General features: G+C 32.9%; 2 non-coding genes across 2 annotated transcripts; both read left to right on the forward strand.

Annotated features, from left to right (window-relative positions):
• Positions 1–202: 202 nt before the first annotated feature.
• LOC112101234 lies at positions 203–309 on the forward strand. Its single transcript, XR_002907361.1, has one exon. It is a non-coding gene; the product is annotated as a small nucleolar RNA R71 (small nucleolar RNA).
• Positions 310–4,686: 4,377 nt separating this feature from the next.
• On the forward strand, positions 4,687–4,793 carry LOC112101375. Its single transcript, XR_002907502.1, has one exon. It is a non-coding gene; the product is annotated as a small nucleolar RNA R71 (small nucleolar RNA).
• The last annotated feature ends 21,235 nt before the right edge of the window (positions 4,794–26,028 follow it).

Raw genomic sequence — 26,028 nt, forward strand, 5'->3', positions numbered from 1 at the left:
GTTATGTACCCCTGCTGATCCTCTTGCGGCTGGTTGCTTGGCTGAAGGCCACTGATAATTATTATTGGCAATTCTCTCCAGAATTTCATAAGCTTCAGTGTAAGATTTGGATAACAGGGCCCCATTTGCTGAAGCATCCAACATTAACCTTGTACTCGAATTCAACCCATTGTAAAAAGTTTCCAATTGAATGCAACAAAGAATACCATGATGAGGACACCTTCTAAGCAATTCTTTGAATCTTTCTTAAGTCTCGTACAAACTTTCATCTTCAAGTTGATGGAAGGAAGTAATCTCATTCCACAACTTTGCATTTTTTGTAGGTGGGAAATATTTCATTAGAAATTTATCAGCTAATTCATTCCATGTGGTAACAAAATCATATGGTAACGAATTTAACCATGCTCTTGCTTGATCTCTTAAGGAGTAAGGAAAGAGCCTCAGCCTTAAGGCATCTCGTGTTGCTCTAGCAATCTTGAAAGTATCACTTACTTCCAAGAATAATTTAAAATGGAGATGAGGATCTTCATTTGGTAATCCATTGAATTGACCAACTGTTTGCAACATTTGAAACATCACTGGCTTCAACTCAAAATTTGCAGCTTCTACTTCAGGTCTGATAATGCTAGGGTGCACAACTTGAGGAGTTAACACAACATAATCTCTTATAGCTCTGTCTCTATCGTCAGCCATGTAAATAATATTGTTATTGCCTGGTTGTCTCCCGTTAGCATGTTCATTCTGCTCTTCTTGAATGTTGACTGGTTGTAAGGGCCTGTGAGGATTCAAATTTCCCGCATCATTCAAATTATTCATGCTTGAAGCAATTTTTGAATTCCTTTGTTCTCTTCGCAATCTCCTGACAGTCCTTTCAATTTCAGGATCGAATTGGAATACCTCATATTTGTCTTTGCGCATGCATGTACCAATCTGCCAATAAATAGAATAAATAAAATCGAATTTGGCGTTATTAAGATTTACTTTACACTTCAAAAATAAACATTCAATCCCCAGCAACGGCGCCACAAACTTGTTGGTTATTTTTAATAAGCAATTACTACCAATGCCAATGTGCAAGTATGCACAACAAGTAATAAAGTAATAAGTATTCAAGATCGTCTCCACAAGGATTGATGCTACTCAAAGTGTTAAAGCAATCACAATAGTGCAAATCAACTTAGAACCGAAGCAAATAATTGTAAAGTGATTTCTAAAGTAATTTAGGGTTGTGAAAGAATTAAATAAAATAATACCGTAATGAAATAAACTAAGTTAAATGTATCTAAGATTCAATTGAGATTATAGTAGTTGAATGATCAAACTCTCCTTATAGGGTGACTGTTGTTTATCAAATTAGCATCAGGCGTTATAGCAGCTGCTGCAACACTCGACAGAATAAATCCGCATCCTCAGCTATCGCATATTGGAAGTCTCATACCTCCAAATCTATTAACAATGACCAGTTGCTGATATATTTATGGTACGACATTATAACTTTTAATCTCTCCACCCTACAAGGTGATCACCTATGTCTAATGTGTCACAAATCTTAACTTCACGTATTGCCCTTATGGGATTCAAGATAACCTAATCTAGGAAACTCAATATAAGATCAAGTAGTACTCTAATAATATCCGCTGAGACATGCCCTTTTACTACTCTATCTTAACTGAAACTATTAAATGGGTGGTCAATCGAAATAACAGTTATATTCATGCAAAACTACTAGAGTAAAATGCCACAGCAGTACCATAACAACATATAGGAACAATCAAGAACCCATTCGATTATTTGTCACTCAACTATAAGTAAGTTTAGTTCATAATATGAACGAGAAAAATAAACATAAATATAGTGATCTCGAAATACATCAAAACAATTAAAGGAAGAAGATAAATATAAGTTGAGCACGATGAAAGACAAATCCAAATAATTATGCACGATTCTCCAATGTTTCCGAAACAACACCCTTTAATTCGGATCTTCTTCTTCTTTCCTTCGTAATTATTCTAATGATAATTCCCTTGCCATCTTTCTATGTGGTGCATGCCTCCCTTTTATATTGCAAATTAGGGTAAACAAAAGCCCGTGAGTGTGCATGCGTTAAATTAGGAAACATGCGCTGACCCGCACCTAAGTTTTCTCCCGCACTACTTGCAGATTACTACAGCACGAGTTGCTCTAACATCCGCAATAGCACTGCATTATTCTCGATTGTGCTTTTCTTCTTTTGAGGCCATCATCTTTCTTCCTCTTACTCATCTAATGTCTCAGCATCCCCTCATGAATTAAGACTTTTCTGAGAACCTGCAATTATGCACCTGTTTTTAGCACAAATTACTTTGATTCAAGCAAAACTTATTAAGACTCAACTAAAATGAATGTTTATGCAAAATGTAACCAAAATGTAGTAAAAACACCTTATTTGTTCTCTAAGTGGTCTCGATTCAAGTCTAGAATTGATGTAATAACTCTCATTTCCTAGAGTTATCAATATACATATCTTTTTTTTTCATAACACTATTATGAAGAATACATAACCGTCCCTATTTTCAAACATAATTGGGGTGGTGGAAAACATAAAACATAAGGTGGTACTCCATATTGAAGTGGGACAAGATGATAGGTTACCAAAGAAAAAATTATATATATATATATCGAAAAGATTTTGAATTTTTGGCTCTGTGTGCCTTAGTGTAATATCGAAAAGATTACACTAAGAAATAGGATAGTGTGGATGTGATTAAGCAGAATTCAAAATTTAATGTGGATGTGATTAAGCAGAATTCACTAAGGCACTATCCCCTGGCTTTGATACAAATTGAATTGGCTTTCTATCCTAGTTAGCTGTTTTCCTATCGTATATTGTGATTTAAGCAGAATTCAAGATGATAGGTTACCAAAGATAAAGTCTATATATATATATATATATATATATATATATATATATATATATATCAAAGGGGTTAACTATGAATACTTTATAATAGGGTTGGCCAGAAAGGCTTAAACCGATCAAAGATGGCCTTCTGTCATCTTTAGGGCTACAAATAATCTTTCATATCCACTAGTTCAATGGACTTTCATATGTGGCTGCAAATCTTTTTTTTTTTTTTACTTTGAGGAAAATATAGAGATCTTGTATAATAAATTGTGAAGCTATATAGGAAAACAAGGTTACTCTCCAAGGATAATAAGCTCAAAAACTCACTTGAACTTATTATAAAATGTACATTCCTCCAAATGGCTTAATCAGTTTCGCTCATCAAATTTCTCAATTTACATTTCAACATGCAAAGGGAAAAATATTGTTTAACATAACTCAAGGCCAAAGATGATACAAATACCAAAATTTAGAAATTATCATGTTATCCAATGTTAAAAGATCATAAAAAAATAAGGAAATTTTTTTTTTTGTAGTTTTGTAATTTTTTTTAAGTTAAAGAAAACACTAAAAAAAATTGGGATTGATTACATAAACTTAAAAGAGATGATTAAGAGAAAAAGAGAAAAAGAAAAAGAAAGTTAGAAAACAATTTTTTTTAGAAACAAAACTCTAAAATTAAGAAGATGCGTTTCTAGAGACACTACATCTATATTCTGCCATCTTCGACTCAAATTTTTATCCAAAGTTATTATTTACAATAAAAATTAGTAAAATCATCACCAGGACTGAAACATTCCACAATTATCAACTATTCCCTCGTCCCAACCTAAAGTAGAGATTGTCCTCAATGTCTTAGAAGAAAAGAGTAGGCTTTTGGAATAATGCATAGCACTTGGCTTCCTCGAACAAAAATAGCTTTTGAGATAAGCTTTGATAACCCTCGGTCACCTCCTCCATATACAAGATGTAGTTTTCTCTCTGCTATAGTATGATCAATATCTATGCCTACTTGAACGAACTCCTTATACTTTCCATAACAAAATCTAGAAAACATACAAATATTCTTCAGTTGTCTATTTGAAGTTACTGCCATTGGACAATTCTAAAAAAAATAATTTGTGAGTGCTTGAAAAAAAGCACCTATTTAAAGATCTTGGTAACAGACACAATGATACACAACTGCTTCATTCTTCACAATATATTCCTTAAGCAAAGCTTCAAGAGAACTTAGTTGATCGTTGTAGGTGGTTCTTTGTCCTTAATTTTGCTGATGAAATCCTGGTGGCTGTGCGGTCTGTTCTGTCCGCTGTATGTTACAACAGGTTAATTCTGGTTGCTCTATGAGAAGTTTGGGTACTACTTCCATCCGAGATTATAGGCGTTTGAGTATGGATTACTCTGATTTTGTTTATTATAATTGCCCACATAATTGACTGAAGTTGGATTCCCAAGACAATTATCAAATAAGTGTCCCTCTCCACAATAAACACAAGAAATCTCAACAACTTGTTGCACAGTTGTTGAAGCATTGGTCATGGCTTTTACCATGTTTGTTAGTGAAGTAACTTGGGCTGATAATGCTGTAAATACATCCACATTATGGACTCCTACTGCTCACCTTATTACATCTTGTCTAGTTGATGGCCATTGATAATTGTTGTTCGCAATTCTCTCCAAAATTTCATAAGCTTCATTGTAAGATTTAGACAACAAAGCCCCATTTGTTGAAACATCAACTATCAATCTAGTACTTGGGTTCAACCCATTGTAGAAAGTTTCCATCTGTATGCAACAAAAGAATACCATGATGAGGACATCTTCTGAGTAACTCTTTAAATCTTTTCCATGCATCATATAAACTTTCATCTTCAAGTTGATGGAATGATGTGATTTCATTCCTCAACTTTGCATTCTTGGTAGGTGAGAAATATTTCATCAAAAATTTATCAGTCAAATCATTCCATGTGGTGATGGATTCTGGTGGTAGGGAGTTCAACCATGCTCACGCTCGATCTCTTAATGAATATGGAAAAATTTTGAGTCTCAATGCATCTTGTGATTCTCCAGCAATTTTAAAGGCATCACTTACCTCCAAGATTTGTTTAAGGTGAAGATAAGGGTCTTCCGAAGACAACCCATTAAATTGCCCCACTGTTTGCAAATTTGAAACATCACTGGTTTGAGTTCGAAATTAGCAGCTTGCACTTTAGGTTTGACAATTCTAGGATGCATAACTTGAGGAGTCAACACGGTATAGTCTCTTATGGCTTTATCTCTATCGTCTGCCATGTATATGATGTTGTTGTTTCCTGGTTGTCCCTGATCATTTTGTCCATTCTAACCTTCTCGACAATTGATTGGTTGTATTTCTCCAAGAGGGTTCAAGTTTTCCACATCATCTATGTCATCCATTGCTACAACAGCTTTTGAATGTTTGTGCTCTCTTCTTAATCTCCTTGTGGTTCTTTCAATTTCTAAATCAAATTGAAACTCAACAGGTTTGTACTTGCGCATGCAAGAAGCTTCTGTCAACAGAATAAATTAAAATAAAATCAAGGTTAACACCGTTAAGTCTAATTATCACAATAAATAATCAATCCCCACCAACGCTGTTAAAAACGTATTGGTATAAATTCAAATGATATTGGTGTCAATGTGCAAGTGTACACAACAAGTAATATAATGATAAGCATTCAAGATCGTCTCCACAGGGATTGATGTTTCTGAAATTACTACAACAATTTTAACAGTGTAGATTGCCTTAAATGAAAATAGATTAACAATTAAACTAATAACCTACTTAACAAAATGCAATAAATAAATATGCAGAAGAGCAAACTTTAACGTCACACACACAAGGATAAAATCAATAGGAATGAAGTAATTGAGTGATTAAACTCTCTTAATGGTTTTGACTATTACTTCTAATTCTAAGTTCAGTTACTATAGCATTTGCTATAGCATTGGGTAGAATCCTTATGTATCTTCAGCTATCGCATGTTGTATGTCGTTCTACAGTATAAAAGGGGTTCATTTTCTCATCATAATAAGAATATGCAAAGTTGGGGCTGCCCGAGGAACCCAATTCAACACATTGGTAAACTAATGAATGCCCAATCTTCACAATAAGTCTTAGAAAATAGGCTACCGATTGAAGACCTTAATTACTAATGTTAGATGGTTAGCAAAGCAAGCTTATACTTTTAGAGGTCATGATGAATCAGTTAATTAAAAAAAATTAGGGAAATTTCATACAGCTAATAAAGCATTCAGTGGAGTATAGTTCTAGAAAATGCTCCATCATATGCTAAGCATATATCGTTCGATATTCAAAAGAAGCTTATAAATATTCTTGCAAACAAAGTGCAAAACAAGATACATAAGGAACTGAGAGAGAGTAAGTTTTGTATTCTAGTAGATGAAACACTTGATAAATATGATAAACAACAAATGGTTATCATTTTAAGGTGTGTTGATTATGTTGGGTATATTCAAGAACCTTTTTTTAAAGTTGTCAATGTCATGGAAACTATAGCAGTAACATTGAAAAAAAAGAAATATGTAATATCCTTGCGCGGAGTGATCATTTGGTTGAAGATATCCCTATGCATATTATATGCATTGTTTTTACATATCAACTACAACTTGCTTTAGTTGCAGTATCTGTTGTTGTGCCAAATGTAGAGCTTTTATTTCGCGCATTGGGTTCAATTGTAAATGTTCTGACTTCATCTGTTAAGCATCTTTCTAAGCAGAAATCTATTTAGGAAGATGAAATCATAAATTTGAGAGCTTTATGAGAAGTTCAAAGCCGTATTGGAAGATGAAATCATAGATTTGAGCTGAAATCTATTAAACTTCATCTGTTAAACATCTTTCTGAGTTGAAATCTATTTAGGAAGATGAAATCATAGATTTGATAGCTTCAGGAGAAGTTCAAAGTGGTACATGAGCCAATCAAATTCATACTTTACAATAACCTAGAGCTGCTAAGTGGAGCTCCCATTTTTGTTCTCTCAATAGGTTGGTTAATTTGTTCAGTGTTGTTTATAAAGTTCTTGGGAAGTTGGTAGAGTGTAGACCTAACAATGACATATGTGGAGAGGCTAAAAGTGCCTGTGAATTTTGTGTTCATTTTGCATTTATTAAATAAAGCTTTGGAAGTGAGTAATTTACTTTGTCAAACATTACAAGTGAAATCAAAAGACATTTAAAATACTATGCACTTACTCTCAACTACAAAAAAATAAAAAAATTATTCAAATGCTGCGAGACAATGGTTTGGGAAAATTTTATTGAGAATGTAATTTTATTTTGTGAAAAGAATGAGATAGATGTGCCTAATATGAGAGCTCACCATATGAAAGGCACATGATGTTCTTGTCAATAGAATGATTATATTACAATTGAGCATTATTATCATTATGATGTATTTAATGCTATAACAGATTTTCAGTTGATGGAGTTGAATAATAGATTCAGTGAATAGACATTGGAACACCTCACTCTTAGTTCAGCTTTAGATCTTATTGATGTATTTAAGTCATTTAAAATTGAAGATATTTGCAGTCTTGCTGAAAGATTTTATCCTTAAGATTTCACTAAGATTGAGCTACAGGCTTTAAAAAGACAATTAGAATGCTTTGAGATTGATGTACATTCTCTTTGAGAGCTTCAAAATATTACCCATGAAACTGATTAAGACAACACATCGAAACAATATGTAGAATGTGATTCTTGTAGATTGAATGATTATTTTGAATGTAGAATGGCTTTAAAAAGAAATTACATACAATATCGACTCAGATGTGATAATAGATGAGTTTTCTTTTTTGAAGAATCATTGGACACAACTTCGTTTATAGTGTTTTTCTTATTTACATTGTATTTTTATAGTTTTATTGTTAGTTTTTTGGCTTATGTAACCTACTTAATAATTTCGTTTGTATAAAACAAATTTTTTGAGAAGTAAATTTAATTTTAAAAAAATGTAGCCCACTCCAAAAAATATAGTGCTAGCTTCGACACCGTAAACAAACCAGGCTCAGATTTTGGCATGTGAGGCCAATGTTTAATTTTTAAAAAAGAAATTACTTAATTTATACACTTTTTATGTGTAATTATAATAAGCCAATTATCTTACCATAATTAATGTAATATATGAGTAGATATGGTAATTCTAAAATTTTACATGTTTCCACTATTTGTATCAATAAATAAATATGTATGTATATTGGAATCACACCAATTTCTTTCAAAATTTGTTAATATGGTTTCACTTATAATATTATTTGTTTTCATCAATAATTTAACATAAATTCCATAAAGAAAAGGTTTCACACAATCAAAATATTTTTTTTTCATTAATAACTATATTGAATACATCAGAACCTCAATAAATTAAAAACTCTAAGACCATGAAAATTTTATTAAATTAACAAATATTAATATATCGATAAATTCATAATTATTAAGTCATTGATAAATTAATTATTTATTAATTTATAAAAATAATATCATGCTTGTAATAGGCATTTTGTAAAGTATATATATGTAGTATAATTAGATAATGTGGTGATTATGTCAAGCTATATAATACAATTTTAATTTGATCTTGATTGAGAGAATCAATCACTTGAATACTTTGGCCGGATCATGATTACATGATAACCCATCAGAGAAGACTTTTTGAAGATAGTATATTAGGCCGATCTCTCTCTTTTACATCTTTGAACATAGCACATAGAACACAACCATGATCTCATTGAAAAGATGTGAAGAAACTAAGAATGATCAATGAATGCATAAAGCATTATGATAGTATAAGTGCACGACAAAGAAAATCATAGATATATTATACGTATTTAGTTTCAAATTAATTAGTTAATTTTTAAATTATGTATTGATTGGGTCTTATAAAAATATAAGATTTTTTTTGAAAATTTATTATCTATTAAATTTGATAAATTATTATTTTACCATATTGTCCCCAAGTCAAGATTGACAGAAAGTATTATTTAATTGAGATTATAAATTTATCGAAGGTGAATTTAACAAGGCTTTAAACTACAAATAATGTTGTGGAACAATAATGCAAAATTATGCCGTGAAGTCCACGACTTGAGAGAAGCTGTGGCAGAATTAAAATCTAGTCAGAGTAAGCTGAAATTGCACATTATTTTGTGTGTAAAGGCAACCATAGCAATAAATGCCTATATCTAGTGAGGTTGCGAGAGATGTATGAAGTGTACAAGGGACATTTTGGAGTGCAAATGTTGGTGAAGAACAAGGACCGAGTACTGACACTGTAAAATGCTTCATATGCCAATGATATCACACTACACAAGAATGTCCTGTGAGAGAAACCTTTCAAGGGTTGCTTGCAACTGAGTTGATGGGATGTCTTAAACAAGAAAATGTCACAAAATATGTATGTAAAGCACAAGATTAAAGAGTGTGATTTTATTTTTGTCAAAATCGTTAGAACTAAATGCTTATTTAAGGTCAAGTTATTAAATGTTAAATTTAATATCAATAATTTTATCTTTGTTAATTTCTAACATTGTGATTAACTCTTGAAGCCATATTCAGCTAATTATTTTTAATTATTTTTATTGAAATAGGAAATACGCCATGAGAATGATAGATAATTTTTCTATAGATTGTCATACATGTGGGGGTATTTTGTTAATACAAAGCTGTTAATTACAATAGTGATGTTTATCGGTTTTTTGTGTTTGAGAACACATAAAAAGATAATAAATTAAGAAATGCATTTTTGAATAAATCCAAAATGGATTTAACCGCTTTTTTCTTCTTTTCTATTTGAGCTTCTAATTATCTTTAATGATACTTTCATGAGCTCATCTACGTAAGGTTAAACCTAGATGGCATAAAAACACTAGAATTAAAGTGTTTTAGACTCTATTGACAGTAGATCTCTTCAAAACTTTAGAAGAAGCTATTGGTTCATGAAATGCACTTTGTTGAAGATTTCCTTAATGGTGAATTAAATCCATACATGGGGCAGCGGATTTTCAAGGAAAAGATAAATCTCAAGCGTCGTGTCGGCACGCCTAGCTACTGTGTGACATGGATGTTCCATTTACCCTTTTGCCATGAAGATTTCATTGCAATTATGTTGGATACATTCCATAAATAGACCAAATTACAAGCAAATTGCACTAGTTAGGTCCCCAAGAAAGAGTGATTTGGTTTGAAATGGTCCAACTTAAAACGTTGAGTCCTTAGCTAATATGTACCTTTGTTAGAGCAAAATTCTTAAAAACTCTTGTGTAACTCAGTAGATGTTCACAGCTAGAATGAACGTACCCATGAGAACTCAAATGTTTTAAGGAAAGATTCCATTGTGGAATACATCATCGTTTACATGAATGCAAGAATAGTTCAAAGGCATAGCATTTATTGGTTAGCCAATAAAGTAAATATATTTCCATAAGAGAAGGTTGAAAGGTTAAGATTACCTGTCTATGTAGGTTTTGATCCACTGAACTCTGTTGAAGTTAACATGTTTTGATAAAAAAAAAATTTTGGTTTCTATTTTCTGCCAATTTTCATTCATATGGGGGATTATTGGAAACATAGCGCACAAACGATTATTTTGAGGCATGATTTTAAGCAGGACCCACTTGGTGTGAATATAAGGTCAATGTTGTTTGGATACTCCTCTATGACTACTTAAAAATAGTATATTTATATACTTAAAATAATACTTGGTTGAATAGCTCAAAGTGCACCCATGGAGTTGGAAAATTTATAGAAAAATTCATTTATCCCACATGACAAAGAGAGCTAAGGTATGGAAGGTTTATATATAATACTTATGTGTATATAGATTAGAATATATGCATAGATACTCTATTTTGCGCGCACTTGTGCAATGGGTACAAATCCTAATCCGATTAGCTTGACTCATGTGACCCACATCCTGTGTATGCAAATGTCAGCCTAAATCATGCTAGATCCGCCTTAGCCACTTTTTTTAATTTTCTGATAATATTTTTACAAATGTATTAATGTATATATGTATGTATGTATGTGCATAATCAGATAAATTTATTTCTAATTATGTGGTACATTATTATATTTATTGCACTTAGATATTATTATCTTTACGTTTTTAACTTTGAAAACCTTTAAATTTATTTAAATACAATTTTAATGTGTTATATCTTATTCACAAAAAATCTTTTAAAATATTATTTAGTGAAAATTGGGCTAACTAGCCACGCCCACCCTAAAGATGGAGTCGGGCCAAACCCATTGCCATCTCTAGCTATTTGTTTATATAATTCTTTGAATTATATGGGTGATGCCATGAAGCTGTGTCAAAGAATAGAGTTGAATAAAATAAGAAAACTTACATAACCAGCCCAAAAACTTTTGATTATTCAAAATTAGCTTTTTTATCTTTTTTTATCATAACTAGCCAAATTCAAGTTTTTGGACCAATATACCCTCAGCACTATCAACAAATCACCAAATTAGTCAAACAATTTAGTTATCTATGATTGAAGAGAGGAACATCAATTGAAAAGCAAGAAGTTAGGATTAGCATTTGTTTTTATGCAATTTGGGTTTTTGTACAGGGCCAAAGTTTAGAGGTGGGCTAAACTAGACTACGGTTTTTGAAAAATATTTAGTTAATTATAAATTTTCCTTTATGAAAACTTATAGGAAAAAATAAAAATAAACCTAATAATTATAGTTAATTTCTATTCCTCAAATCACAAAACTCACCCAAGTACCCAATTGTTCAAATCATCAAGAGGCTATCTCATGAGTGATTCCCAACAGTTGCCGCATAGCCCGCACTCACATACTCAGTCTCTCGTCGTAGTCGAAGTCCCGAATGCCCAATCTCTATCTCTTGACGCATTGCATGGTGTGAGTCATTTTGTACTTTAAATTTTATTATATAGAATAAAATATCATAAATGATAATGATGGCATACAAAGTGGAAATATGGAAGTTGCTAATTCATCTTCTTGAAATTATAAAATAATAGATTAGTAAATTACTAGAATATGATAATAGATTAATAGAATATTATAGATGATAACGATGGCATACAAAAAATGAGTGAATAGACTAGTGAAAAAGTTGATTATTAAATACTGACGTTTTTTAAATTAGTTTTAGCTTAAATTTTTGTCAAAATTTTTAATAAAATAATTAATAATTTTTTAATGTATTATTATTATAGATTCAATGTTAAACAAGCCAAGAGAAACTATACTTTCTTTCTTTAAAAGAGTAGGTGACAACCAATCATCCACCAAGTCTTTATCTCCATCTCAAGTTAATGCGCCAAATTCCAATGAGCAACATACTTTTAAGTCTCAAAGGGTCGAAGTTGAAGAAACTAAAAATACTTATCTAAAACGTAATCCTGGATTACGTCATCAAATAAGGACATATGCAGTGAATCGACGTGATGATATTCGAAGAAAGTACATCAAAATAGGACTGTGTCAGCCTAAACGACAAGATTATCCACTAACTAATGAAGGCATACACGAATGTAGATTCTGCCATCATTGGCTTAAAAAATTCCCATGGCTAAAGTATTCTGAGGTAAAAGATAGCGCATTTCGTTTTCCATGCTTTCTTTTTGATGAAATTCCATTAAACAATCCAAAATTTGTTACTGAAGGGTTTTGCAGCAATGGGAAAACAAAGTCCCTTTTGCAGCATGAAGTGGTCTAATTTCTCATCATAATAAGAATAGGCAGAGTTTGGTTGCCTAAGGAACCCAATTCAACACATTGATAGACTAATAAATGCCCAATCTTCACAATAAGTTTCAAAGAATAGTTACTCGGTGGAGCTTTCATTTCCATTCTATCAACTAGTTGCTTGATTTTTTCAATATTATTCCTAAAGTTCTTAGGAAGTTGGTAGAGTGTAGGCTTAACAATGGCATACATGGGGAGGCTAAAGGTGCATATGAATCAATGACATCTTTTAAATTTGTGTTCATTTTGCATTTATTAAATAAGGTTCTGGGGTTGATTTACTTTGCCAAGCATTACAAGTGAATCTCATGACATTTTAAATGTTATGCACTTAGCCTCAAATACAAAAAAGGAAAATTATCATTCATATACCCATAGTTTACTTTATTATCAAAAATACTACAGCACTTTGAGGGTGTATCAATCGTCCACCCTAAGTTGACAAAATGTATTTGTCATCCATTAAATCTTACTTGCCGTTTAATGTGATGACGTCAGAGGGATAATTTGGTCTTTTCATATGATACAAGTGATAATTAAAGGATATATAATTGATAATAAGAGAATTTAAGGGTATACAAGTGACAATTTTTCTTTACTTTAATTTAAGTTTCAAGGGTAAAATTATCAATTCGCTATAATTTTGTTAACTTTTAAACGACAGCTAACGATTTAGTGGTTGGTAGATCGGTAGATAGCTTTTGTCAGTTTAGGGTGGGCGATTGATACACCTTTAAAGTGTTACAATATTTTTTATAACAAAGCAAATATAGGGTATGTAAAAAAAAAACAAAAACCCTTCTTCAAAGATATTTGCAGTTTTACTGAAAGATTTATCCTCAAGACTTCACTAAGATTGAGCTACAGGTTTTGAGAAGACAATTAGCAAGCTTTGAGACTGATATACAATCTCTTCAAGAGTTTTTAAAAATTACTTTTCTTTCTAAATTGTTTTAAAGATTAGTTGAGATCTGAAAGTCATAGATTTACTTCTTGTTTGATAGATTAACTCATTTATTGTTAACACTTCCTATTTTAACAGCAATAACAGAGAGAGCATTTTCTACCATGAAACTGATTAAAATAGCACATAAAAAAAATGGAGAATGAGTTTCTTTGATATTGTATGGCTATTTACATTGAAAGAGAAATCGCAGAAAATATTGACTTAGATGCGATAATAGATGAGTTTTCTTTTTTGAAGAATCGCAGGATACAACTTCGTCGGTAGTGTTTTTCTTACTTACATTGTATTTTCATGGTTTTATTGTTAGCTTTTTGTTTATGTGGTGTACTTAATAGTTTCATTTGTATAAAAGAAATTTTTTTAGAAGTAAATTAATTTGAGAAAAATGTAGCGTATCCCAAAAAATGGTGTTACCTTCGCCATTGTTTTTGATGTATTAAGTTGATTTTATGTTCAAAATTCATGTAGGTGTTGTTGAATTTTTTTTTTCCAATTATAAAATGATATAGGCCCATATATTTCTTACCTTAAGTTGGTAGGTAAAAAAAATTTAAAAAAAAATCAAACTTTCAATTAAAACGATGTTAAAGATGAAACCGATAAAACGTACGATAGACAGTTGTTGCAAATTTTTTACTAAGGTCTTTACTTTAGTTTGTGCCTTTAAGTTTGTACAATAGGTACTCGTCCCTAAAGGTCATTGTGTGAGAGGTACCTATCACACACAATGATAGCATTTGTATAATTGCTTCTAAAATCACATGTCCTGCAATTATTATTTTTTTGACGAAAAATAACTACAATAAAATTGTCTTTTTTCAATATTACGTTAAATGCGGCTTAAAATTAATTACTAATCTATAAATGTTATAACTAGTTTCAGTACCTGAACCATATGGAAAAATTCAACACTAAAGTGACAGATGCCAACAAATTCATATATCAATATTCAAATAATTACAATGGTCTTGATGGTTTATGTTGTGCAAATTTTATTGAACTCGCAAGTGCACGAATCTATTATAGAATAGATCAATGGTGACGAGTGTCGATCCCACGAGGAGGTGGATTTTAATTGTGTGTAGAATTAATTTTCTATGAGAGTGGTTGGATTTATGGTAAAGATGATTTGGAATATCCTAAAATTTAAATTGAAATGGCAGAATTAAATTAAAATGGAAACTATAACAATTGAAGCGCTTGAGTATCTAGATCCGCATCAACATGCACCATGGGCTAAATATTCCTTATTAGTGCCAATTAAATCATGAGGGGGGAATCCACGCCTCATGAACCACACTCTAATCAATATGATGCTAAAGGCTTATCGTGCCAAATAATAATAACCTTGTACTAGGGAGCCGGTGAAACCAGGGTGGTATCTAGACAAGATTATTACTATTTGTCAACGAAAAGTCAAAACATCCACAAAAATTAAAGGGAAAGAGAAATTAAATTTACCAAATAAAGCCCATGGCACATGTTGAGACTTCACCTTCAACCCAAGCTTGAAAGAAAATTAGCTACTTATAATTGAATTAAGGGTAAAATAGAAATTTATTCAAATACGTAGAAAATACAAGATGGAGAAAGAATTACAAAAAATGGAGCCCAAAAATGGATTCAGTGATGCCAAATTAGGGGGGAGAGGCCCCTTTTTTATAGATACCTTGAGTAAATCATGGCCATCGGATTAAAAACAGTTTGGACGCTCAGGATTGCACCACGTCATCAGTCAACAGTACATGGTTTGACCACGCGGTTTGAACAGTGACACGGTTTGACCATGCGGTTTGAACAGTTAACCGGCTTGAACAGTGTATATGCATGTACCGTACGCACAATTATTTAGTCCACTAACATGCTACCACGCCACCAATCAACAGTGCATAAGAATTTTCTCTAATGGAATCGTGACACCTCATCAGTCAATGCCACATCATTGGTCTGTATATGTGAACATTGTCGTGAACAGTAACATAGACAATACCGTACATGTGAACAGTGACATTTTTCCTTTTATGCTCCTCCTAAGGTTTTCGACTGTCTTGAGTTCAAAAGTGATCTTCGTTTTGCCGTATGATCTCTCGTTCATTGTGAAATGACTATGATGCCCCTAAAATACTTAATTATAATACAACACACATAATTAAATGACAAGAGACTTAAATACATAAAAATAGAAATGCTATTGGAACTTGAAGTGTAAAATGACAATTTTCTTCTTTATAAATATATATTTTCTAACACTCAACACACCCCCCAATCAGCTTATTGCTAGTCCCTAACAAATAAAGCGAAAACAAAATTCAAATCTAAAATGTTTTTTTTTAAAAACACTCGTGTTTATTCAATCAGACTAATGATAGCAATCAAATAAAAGTATAAGCATTATCTCCAGTCTAAAGAAATATCACACCCACATCAACCATCCACATGAATCACCCCAGTAGACTTTGTCACAGCTACTTTCAAGAATGATATGTTAAACCCTAAAATCTCATTGGAAATAGTGACACTCTCACAAAGAAATTAAACCCAAAAAAATAGTCACTCTAATGAATGGTAATTGAGAGAAAATAATAAAAAAGTGATATCATACGCTCTCACCAAGATGAAAGAAATATACCCTCAGCTTAGAAATAATACGATCTCAAGTCAAATAAAAATGCTAGTCAACCCAATTTATTTATTTTTTTTTTATGCACCACTACATTTTTTTAGCCCATATAACTAGCTTCTACTTCAGACTATAGTTCCTTAAAATCAAGAAGGACTTTTACTAGGATGTAAAGTAGGCTAGGGACATGGCTAACAAAGGAGGAGAAATAAGGAAAACAAAGTGTATGTTTAAGAAAAATGCAGAGATTTATTTTTTTTCAAAATTTGCAAGGTGGATTTCACCTATTATTGTTATTTATTTTTTTTAACAATTTTTTTTTTGCTTTTGTTTGGCACAACTTCACTGAACAAAATAATTATTTACATTTTTCTCAAACATAAATAGGTGATGGAACTTGTAAGATATCGGGTAATACTCCAAATCGGAGTGGGTCAAGATGATAAGTTTGACAAAGAAATTTTTTTTTTTATTATTTAAGGCTCAAAAGGGTTAACTATGGATATTTCACAAAAGAGATGGCTAGAAAGGCTCAAACGGATCAAAGATAGCATTTCAATCGTCTTTTAGGGCTCTAAATAATCTTTCATATCTACTAGTTAGATGGGCCTCCAAATGTAGCAACACACATTTTTTCTTCTTTTTTTTTAATTTTACAATTTTTTTTAAGGGTTAACTCAAAAGAAATCTAAAGATTGTGTATAAAATAATAAATTGCTAAGCTGTATGAAGAATGGGCAAAAGGGTTACTCTCCAAGAAAAATGATATGCTCAAAAACTCACTTGGTACTTATTATGACATGTTCATTCCTTCAAACAACTCATATTGGTCTCCGACATCAACATGTAGAGTAGCAAACATGGCATAACATCACTTAAGACTAAAGATAATACAAATACTAAAATTTGAAATTAATCATGTCATCCAATGTTAAAACAAATCACACAATTTTTTTTTTAAAACAACATTCTACCCCCTAACCTATTCTAAACATGAAAGAAAAATATGCACACAGAAATGTGAAAATGATGCAGAAAAACTAATTAGAAAAGTTACACTTAAAATGATAGAAAAAGAATGGTTTTTTTTTTAACTAAGAAGATGCGTTTCTAGAGGTACTACACTTCATATTCAGCCATTTTCGACTCAAAAATTTAAAAATGTATATTTATAAAGGAGAAATTAAAAAAAAGAAGTAAAAAAAATGAATATCAAAGCTTAATAAAGAAAAAGAAAATGTCTGGAATTTTTTTTTTTAACGAAGAAAATGCATTTCTAGAGTAACTACACTCCATATTCAACCATCTTCAACCCAAAAAGTTAGTAACAGTTAGTTTCTACAACAAAAAAATCAGTAAAAACTTAACTAAGATTCCACAATTGTCAACTATTCCTTCCCCCCAACCAGTACGAAACATTGTCTTTAATGTTTTAAAGGAAAGAAATAGAGTTTAGAAGACATGACCTGGGTGGTGCAACACAGAATAAAATATTTACAGGCGGAGAGTTAAATCTAATTTGCACTTCTTACTGCGGCTATTGTTACCATCATTATTTGGAGACTTCAACACAAAGGTCTTGGGGTCTGGCTCTGGTTTATAAGCTTGTAACAAATTAAGTAGCTCATTAGCAGTGTGAGCACAAATAAAAAGCATTCTCATTGTGGAAGGAATGAAATAATTTTTTATTACATGGTTAAGAAATGCGATAAAGACATCATAAAAGTTATTGACATTTAACAAACCGATGGGTTTCTAGTGAATGTGCAGATGGGCCCAATATGCTAATGTGATAAGTGCCTCTAGAGTTGCAAGATCTCCTGGTAGGAAAATAAAAGCATTAGCATGATTAAGTATTTTAATTATTCTTTCTTGCATACCTGAAACGACTAACTCTTCTCCAATTGGTGAGTCAGAAAAACTGCCCAAAGGTTTTAGGGCTCTTGGGATGATGCCTAACACTTGGCTTCCTCTGAAAAAAGCAGCTTCTGAGACCAATTTTGATAACCCTCGGTTACCTCCTCCATACATCAAGTGTAATTTTCTCTCTGCTATACTTCGACCAAGATCTATGGTTGCCTCAATGAACTCTTTGTGTTTGCCATAGTTAAATCCAGAAAGCACACAAATGTTCTTGAATTGTTTATTGAGAGTAGCTGCCATTGGGATACTTCTCAAAAATAATTTGTGAGTGCTTAACAAAAAGTCATATTTAAGAATCTTGGTGACAGTGGGTCACAGCTGTGTATGAGGTAGCATGTCAGTGTCAAATCACGCGTAAAGCACATGACTCGTGAGTCAAAAAGGAAATAGTAAAAAGGAAAAAGTAAACAGTGATAGAATAAAATTATTATAGACAATAATGCAAATGATAAAACAATAGTGAAATAAAACAACAGTGAAGTAAAAGGATATTTACAGATAGTTGCGACTGTGACTCACATCTTCCTCTAGTTTTACGTTTAGAAACGGCTCGAATGCCTTCTATGGGTTGAAGATGGGCTTCCCATCCAGTTTTCTTATAAACTGACAAATAAGGTCGTTTATAGTCAGATTCCTGAGACTATATCATGCATGCTCTTTCTGGAATAATGGCCATAATTGGAGAATCGCTCATTGCACATATCCACTGGGATGCGTTTCAAGAGACAAAAGGATATCATCCAATGACTCATTATTCAAGCCATCCCTAATGAATTGAATCTTATCTTTCCTGTTATCAGACACCATTCCTAAACAATATGGTTTTTTATCGCAACTCATTTTGGCACACTTATGACAAGCAACAGAAATTCTTCGACCTCTTCGTTTTCTTGCATAATTTCCTTTACCACAACCAGGCATGTATGCAATAAATTTTAGAGGTAACTCACCTGCCAATCGTACTTTAGCCACGATTAACCAACGGATGTCAGCAGGTATGTTATTCCTCATGAGCAATCGCATGCGTTCGGACCGAGCTTTATAGATTGTAAGGAGGGCGTTCTAAGGAAGTGAAGGGAATCGATTGTGAAGCTTTGCTAGAATCTCATTTTTATCTATACCTTCGCCTCAGAATATCAGTTATTATGGGAAACTGAAGTAACCGACTTGATTGTCGAAGTACCGTTATTTGCCACTTCACCGTGATAACAAACTAAAGCACACAAACAAAGAAAAACAAACTAAAACACATAAATAAAATTACAATCGTCCTCTTATTGAATTTACCTCAAGCTCCAACTGGATATTGTAGACACTTCTCTCAATCTCTCTGAGTTGGCTTTCTAAATCCTCAACATAGAATACTAACTCTGGTGGTTGGAGAGCCCAAATACGACGTGTTTTACAAATCGAATTTGCCTTTTAAGATGAGGTTTTACACGTTGAAGTGGTCTAAAAATGTCCAGGAGGAACTGTTTAGCTATGGCACTCATTATTAACAATTATAAGAGAAAACTTAATGGTTAAACAAACACACTTATGCAAAAATAATTTCAATTAGCAAAAGAATAATAAAAAAAAGAAAGAAAAACAATCAAATCACCGAAAAGAAAGAAAAAACTCAATTCAAATTCGGTGGGTCACTCAAATTTATTTCGGTGTCCTCTCCATGTGGTTGGTACTCTAGATATGGCTTTAATCTTTGACCATTAACTTTAAACGTGACACCGTTCTTTAGGTCATTAATTTCAATTGCCCCATGTGGAAAAACAGTGTGAACAATAAATGGGCCAGACCATCGAGAGCATAACTTACCTAGGAATAGGTGTAATCGAGAATTGAATAAAAGCACTTTCTGACCTGGAGTGAAAGGTTTTCTCATAATTTGCTTGTCATGAAAGACTTTCATTGGCTCCTTGTAAATTTTGGCATTTTCGTATGCATCATTGCGAATTTCTTCAAGTTCTGCCAGTTGTAATCTTCTTTCTGAGCTAGCTTACTGCATGTCAAAGTTTAATTTCTCGATGGCCCAATATGCACAATGCTCGAGTTCCACAGGTAGGTGGCAAGCTTTTCCATACATTAGCCTATAGGGTGACATCCCAATTGGGGTCTTGAAAGCCTTCTATATACCCATAATGCATCATCAAGTCTTAATGACCAATCTTTTCTATCTAGCCTCACCGTCTTTTCTAATATGTGATTTATTTCTCGATTAGAGATCTCAACTTGGCCACTGGTTTGCGGATGATATGGGGTCGTCACTTTGTGAGTGATGGAATACTTTATCAAAAGAGCTTTGAATGCTTTGTTAGAAAAGTGGGCACCACCATCACTGATTATTACTCGAGGGAATCTAAAGCATGAAACAATATTGCTTTTCAAAAATCCTATCACCACCTTGTGATCATTGGTTATGCATGGAATTACTTCTACCCATTTTGATACGTAGTCAACAGCAACCAATATGTATTGATGGCCAAAAGAAGAGGAAAAGAGTGTCATGAAGTCAATACCTCATACGTCAAAAATCACAACCACTAAAATTGGATTTAGTGGCATCATGTTCCTTCGTGTAATGCTCCTCATTTGTTGACACCTATCACATGAAGAACAGAAAGTGTAAGCATCTCGAAATATAGTTGGTCAATAGAAACCACATTGTAAAACTTTAGTTGTTGTTTTCTTAACACTGAAATGGCCTCCATAAGCTTGTTCATGGCAGAATGAAAGAATATTCTGAATTTCATTTTCTGGGACACATTGTATAACAATTTGATCAGCACAATACTTGAACAAATAAGGGTCATCCCAAAAGAAATTCTTTATTTCTGTAAAAAATTTGGCTTTGTCTTGCTTGATCCAATGCTCTGGAAATTGACTTATAACAAGATAATTAACGATATCAGCATACCACGGTAATACTTCCACACTCATCAATTGTTCATCTAGAAATGACTCATTCAATAATAATGATTCCATAATTGTGTCAAAATGGAGAGAAGAGAGATGGTCAGCCATAACATTCTCTATGCCTTTCTTATCTTTAAATTCCAAGTCGAACTCCTGCAAAAGTAACACCCAATGAATTAGTCTAACTTTTGCATCTTTCTTTGTGAGAAGATATTTAAGAGCAGTATGATCTGTGAATACAATTATTTTACAATCAATGAGATAAGATTGAAATTTCTCTAATGCAAACACTACTGCTAGCATTTCTTTTTCAGTAGTTGAATTGTTCAACTGTGCATCATTCAACGTCATACTAGCATAGTAAATAACATGGGGAATTCGATCAACTCTTTGTCCTAATACTGCTCCTACTGCATAATTAGATGCATCACATATAAGCTCAAATGGTAAGCTCCAGTTTGGGGGCTGAATGATGGGTGATAATGTCAACAACTGCTTTAATTTTTCAAATGCCACAAGACATGAATCATCAAAGATAAAAGGTACATCCTTAGCAAGTAAATTGCATAAGAGTTTAGAAACTTTGCTAAAATCATTAATGAAACGTCTATAAAAATCAGCATGCCCAAGGAAAGATCTTACTTCTCTGACTGTTTTAGGTAGAGGAAGATTGGAAATGAGATCCACCTTAGCTTTGTCAACCTCAACACCTTTTCTTGAAATGATGTGACCGAGAACAATACCTTATTTTACCATAAAATAACACTTCTCCCAATTTAAGATTAAGTTCTTCTCAATACATCTCTGCATAACTAGTGTTAGATGATGTAAACATTGATCAAATGAGTCACCAAAGACAGAAAAGTCATCCATAAAGACTTCAAGGAATCGTTCAACCATATCAAAAAAAAATGTTCAACATGCATCGTTGAAATGTAGCAGGTGCATTATATAGTCCAAATGACATTCTCCTATATGCAAAAGTGCCAAAAGGGCAAGTGAAAGTGGTTTTCTCTTGATCTTTTGGTGCTATGGGGATTTGATTATATCCTGAGTAGCCATCTAAAAAGCAATAAAATTCATGGCCTACCAATGTATCAAGCATTTAATCGATAAATGATAAAGGAAAATGGTCTTTACGTGTGACAGAATTCAACTTTCTATAATCAATTCATACATGCCATCTTGTAGTTACTCTAGTTGGTATCAATTCATTATCAGCATTTGTAATTACTGTAACTCCTGACTTTTTAGGGACAACTTGTACAGGACTGACCCATGAACTATCAGAAATTGGGTAAATGATACTTGCGTCTAATAGCTTAAGGACTTCAGTTCTAACAACTTCTTTCATATTATGATTTAACCGACGTTGCATTTACCTAGTAGGTTTAGCATTTTCATCAAGTTGAATGTACTGCATGCAGTCTACTGGGTTTATACCTTTTATGTCAACTATGGTCCATCCTAATGCTCATTTTTGCTCTTTTAAAATATCCAACCACTTACTTTTTTGTTCGTCATTTAGGGATGATGAGATGATTACCGGCAGAGTGCTTTCTTCTCCCAAAAATGCATATTCCAAAGTGTTGGGTAATGGTTTGAGCTTGAGTTTCGGTGGTTATTCTGATGATGGGATGAGTTTCTTCTCTGATAGTGCTAGTTGTTCAACTCTTGACTTCTATTTATTAGTGTCCATGGATGGTGTTGAGTAAATTATGGCGTTGACCTCATCAACTGACCTGTCAATATCAAAATCCAAACCAAAGTGAGTTAAACATGTTTGTAAAGGGTCATCACTAAGGTTTGAAAGAAAAGTATTATCAATTATTTCTTCTATTAAATCCACATCAACAATTCCATCATCTGCATTGTGACATTGTTTGGCAATGTTGAAAATGTTTAGCTCAATAGTCATGTTGCCAAAGGACAACTACATATTTCTAGACATGCATTGAATGTGAGCATCCGCAATTGCCAAGAAAGGTCGGCTTAGGATTATGGAGATGTAATTCCTTAAATCCTGGATTGGTTGAGTGTCAATTACAATGAAATCAATAGGAAGATAAAACTTGTCTACCTGGATAAGTACGTCCTCCACAATACCATGAGGTATTTTTGTGGACCGATCTGCAAGCTGTAATACCACTGGAGTTGGGTGTAATTCTCCCAGTCCAAGTTTCACGAAAACTGAGTAAGGTAACAGATTTACACTAGCTCCTAAATCCAACAAAGCATTCTCAATTGTGCGGTTCCCTATACTACATGAGATAGTGGGAGAGCCTAGGTCTTTGCATTTTAAAGGAATTTTGTGTTGGAGTATAGAACTAAAGTTTTCTGTTAAAAAATGACTTCTTTTGAACGTGAATGTTTCTCTTTTTAGTACAAAGGTCTTTAAGAAACTTGGCATAAGATGGAACTTATTTTATAGCATCAATTAAAGGGATGTTAACACTTACCTGTTTGAAGATTTCAAGAATCTCATTTGTGGATTTTTCCTTCTTTCCTTTAGCTAACCTCTGAGGAAATGGAGCTTTAGGATCATATTCTCGTGAGTTGGTTTCTTCTTTTTCCTCTGGTGACGAATCCTAAACATTTACATGTACAATTTGATTTATTTTTGTCACCAGCATCTCGAGGTTGTTGTCGACTTCTTTCCCTTTTCGCAAGGTCATGACAACTTTGACCTCTCTATGCTGTTGTGGTGAACTGGTACTTACTTCATGCACTCCTTTAGGATTAGGCACTGGTTGACTTGGAAACTTGCCTTTCTCAACAGTCATGAACAAGGTCTGAACTGAAGAAGAAAGTTGTCCCACTATCTTCTCGAGGCTTGAAACTAATTGGGCTTGTGAGTTGAAGCCTGCTCTCATCTCATTTCGTAGTTCATTGATGGTGCGGTTTTATTGCTCAATCGTGGAGTGAGTAAGATTCTTGAGATTTTGGAATGAATCCTCCCATGGTCTGGGTTGAGACTAGTTCTTGTTCTGATTATATGGTCTAAATGGGGGCTAAAAGGCTTGAGGAACTTGAGGATCCTTGAGACCATGAAAAATTGGGGTGGTCTCTCCATCCAGGGTTATATGTGTTGGAGTATGGGTTGTAACTTGATGGTTTTCTCATTACACCTATGGCATTGACTTGATCTGAGTATGAGTCATGGTCATGTGGCTCTGTTAATTTAGCAGTCGATAACGATGCTATTTGTCGAGAGAGGCCTTCAATTATAGCTTTGACTTCTTTAATTTCTGAACTTGACTTGCCAATGTGAACCTCATTCATTCACTCCTTTAATTCTTTTAATATTCCTTAGTGATCGACTCTGTTGTTGGGAATTATCCGCTTGTCGCTGGAAGAATTCTCAAATCTTTGATGCACTTTTTGACATTAGTTCTCCTCCACTTGTTGCCATTAGTCATTCTTTTACGTGTGGCAATAATCCCTCCAAAAAGTATTGGCATTGGTGCCATTTCTCGTACCCATGATGTGGAGACTTCAAGAGTAGCCCATTGAATCGCTCCCATATTTCGAAAAACTGCTCGTCTTCTCTCTGGGTAAACTCTGAAATTTCCCTGCGAATAGTATTGGTTTTATGCACTGAGAAATATTTATTCAAAAATTTCATTACCATTTGTTCTCATGATGTAATGCTATTAGCATGCAATGTATTGAGCCATGAACGAACTCTATCCTTTAAAGAAAATGAGAAAAAGTCTAAGTTTAACATTATCGTCTGAAAAATTCTCATATTTAAAAGTTTGACAAACTGCATGAAAATCATTCAGATGATTATATGAGTCCTCATTTTCTAGGCCATAAAATGTTGGGAGACAATTTAGCACACTAGGTTTTAATTCAAAACTCCTAGCAGCTACATTTGGGTATCTTATGCATAATGTGCTTAAATTAGCTAAAGGACTAAATTAGTCCTTAAATGGCCTCTCCTATGGTGCTTGTTGTTGTTGCAAATACATTTCACTTTTATCTTTAATGACAACGTATTTGTGTGTGCGAAGTGTTTTTTTAAGTTCAAGGTCTATAGGTTCAAGATTAGGTAATAATGACCTTTGACCATGCATGCAAAGAACATAAACAATGGAAACAAAATAAATAAAAATAAAGAAGAAAGAGAAATCGCAGTACTAACCTTATCACACTGTTACAATCTTTCTTTAAAAACACACTAAAACAAATACGTGAAATAAATTAACTAAAAATAAATTAATAAGATAAACAAAAAAAATTACAAAGAAAAATAACTTGAAAATTAAATTATAGAACTTTAAAGAAGAGAAAAAGAAAAGAAATTTGTTCCTCAAAATGTAGATTCACTTTTTTTTTCTTTTATTCTCTTTTTTTTAAATAAGAAAAAAAGTTACAAGAAAACAATTAAAAGAAATTATTTACTAAAATCAATTCTACAAATTAAAATAACTTACCTCCCCGGCAACGGTGCCAAAAACTTGTTGTGCAAATTTTATTGAACTCGCAAGTGCACGAATCTATTGTAGAATAGATCAATGATGACGAGTGTCGAACCCACGAGAAGGTGGATTTTAATTGTGTGTAGAATTAATTTTCTATGAGAGTGGTTGGATTTATGGTAAAGATGATTTGGAATATCTTAAAATTTAAATTGAAATGGCATAATTAAATTAAAGTGGAAACTATAATAATTGAAGCGCTTGGGTATCTAGATCCGCATCAACACGCACCATGGGCTAAATATTCATTATTAGTGCCAATTAAATCATGAGGGGGGAATCCACACCTCATGAACCACACTCTAATCAATATGATGCTAAGGGCTTATCGCGCCAAATAATAATAACCTTGTACTAGGGAGCCGGTGAAACTAGAGCGGTATCTAGACAAGATTATTACTATTTGTCAACGAAAAGTCAAAACATCCACAAAGATTAAAGGGGAAGAGAAATTAAATTTACCAAATAAAGCCCA

The sequence above is a fragment of the Citrus clementina genome, unplaced genomic scaffold (genome assembly GCF_000493195.1).
Source record: "Citrus clementina cultivar Clemenules unplaced genomic scaffold, Citrus_clementina_v1.0 scaffold_2, whole genome shotgun sequence".
Taxonomy (NCBI): domain Eukaryota; kingdom Viridiplantae; phylum Streptophyta; class Magnoliopsida; order Sapindales; family Rutaceae; genus Citrus; species Citrus x clementina.